The sequence below is a fragment of the Nanorana parkeri genome, unplaced genomic scaffold (genome assembly GCF_000935625.1).
Source record: "Nanorana parkeri isolate BGI_ZX_2015 unplaced genomic scaffold, ASM93562v1 scaffold1080, whole genome shotgun sequence".
In the NCBI taxonomy this organism is placed as follows: Eukaryota; Metazoa; Chordata; class Amphibia; order Anura; family Dicroglossidae; genus Nanorana; species Nanorana parkeri.
Window position 1 is genome coordinate 238,885 of NW_017307348.1, and position 1,983 is coordinate 240,867.

Below are 1,983 nucleotides of genomic sequence, written 5' to 3' on the forward strand. Positions count from 1 at the left end.
CAGCCAAAGGCACCTGAGCTGATTCTGGCTTTGTTCCCTGAAGGCAAGCAGGGGCCTGTGCCTGCACAACCCCGTTGTTCTGAGCTGTTGCCAGACTAAGAGAGGGAGGGGGAAGAAAAAAAAAGTGTTTGTGTTATGATTTCACGCTCAGGGGTAAGCTGCTTTTAGATGCACACATCATGATGCTCATGTGACATGTCCCGCTGCGGGAAAATATCCAGGCTTTGTTCACTCTGGGATACATTGGAAGGCAGGTAAGATTCACCTGGACACGACAAAAACTATGCTGGTCAGTGAGTGTAGTTAGGAAAGTTTTCCACTGTTGGCTTGCGACAGCAGCATTCTTGTCACAGTGTGTGACTTTTCTCAAGCTGTGCTAGAAAAGAGCCTTTCACTGCAGTAAAAAGAACCCGCTTTAGTGCTGCTTATGAATAAGAGCAATATGTTACACAATAAAATACAAGGTGTCGCATATATAGAACATATCTGCATTGCTTATAGATAAATATAAAACTATATACATATTGTTTATGACTCCACTACAGTCATATCCATAGTTTAAATAGTCTGTTTTACTGTATTGCAGGAGCCCGGTAACTGTGTATCCTACTCTACATTGATTATTTGTCCAAGAGTTTATTAAGTGTTCATAATAGCAGCAGTTTGTGTAACCACCTGCTTTGCCGACTTTTGACAATGACGTACACAAAAATACCACTGCTACCCTAGCTGTTAGTTTGTGTTAAACTTAAGTATACTTTCCTCACAAATACATCATGCAATGATTTATTTTTCTTCTTTTCTTAGCAAAGAGATCAATCACATATGAATTTCCCATTTCCATGTACATTTACTTACATATCAGCAGCTGACCACAAATCATTGATAGGTTCATCTTTGATAAGGAGAGCTCTTAAACAAGCAGCACAAGATTTAAGCTGAGGATTTCCTGGGATTTACCCAGAGTTTTCCTACTTGTACACAGACTCAATTCACGGGGAGAAACATCACATGGTCAGCATGTGTCGGCCATCCAGACTGGATAAGCGTGGCGCACTCGGGTGTTAGAGGCCAGCTTTACACACACTGGTACTGCTCTAAGTAATACCAGCTCCCGGCTCTGCTAAGCTTGACAATGTCTTCATTGTGATAAGCAAACCCCCTTAATAGGCATTTACCAAAATCATTTTACAGCGAGATGCAGCTGCTTAATAATCTGTGACTGTGCAGTGGGATGTTTCTGGTTGCAAACCTCAATGATAAACCACCGCCATAATCAGCCCTTGACCAAAAAAAGACAAAAAAACTCACCGGTTAGTTGGCGTCGAAGGAAATCTGCAATTTAACCTTTTTCTTTTTTTGGGGAGTGTTGTTCTATCTCTTTTTTGCTCCGTCAGGTCTTGCAGTTATTGTTTACGGACTTGTTTCACACGCATAGTTCTCATTTGCTTGGATAAGGGCAGTCCTTACATCTGCTCGTTGATCCTCTCACATGTCCTTCCCGGCAACTTGTGAACGGACTTCCTAGGCCAGTGACACGCTCCCTGTCAATCTATGGGGGGAGCCCTTGCTGGGTCTGGAGTCATAATCCAAATTCCTGTGTTTATAAATCTGGGGGGTAGGGCTTCGTTGGTATTAAACCTGATTGGTTACTAGGCTATTGGGGATATGCCAGTGGAAGGGGTGGTATGTTGCAGCACTGCCCTCCCAGTGATTAGCTGTGCACAGTAGGTACACTTATTTTCCATTAACAGTCTAATTACTGCCTACTTGGGAAAAGGGGGTTAATGGAGCAATCATTTTGGATACTTTAAAACGTTTATGTATTTATCTTGTCTTTGTGATTGGGGTAGGAGGTTCAGCATACCTATTTTTCTCTTTCTGGGCTTCAGCTAAGAAGAAGTGTATATAAGTGTGTGTATGTATATGTATATGTATATATGTGTATATATATAGATATATATATATAGATATAGATATATA

At 41.4% G+C, this 1,983-nt stretch overlaps 1 protein-coding gene across 6 annotated transcripts in view; it reads left to right on the plus strand.

The window, feature by feature from the left end:
* GIGYF2 (GRB10 interacting GYF protein 2) overlaps positions 1 to 1,983 on the plus strand; it is a 105,813-nt gene that overhangs the window by 38,828 nt on the left and 65,002 nt on the right. The window lies entirely within an intron of this gene.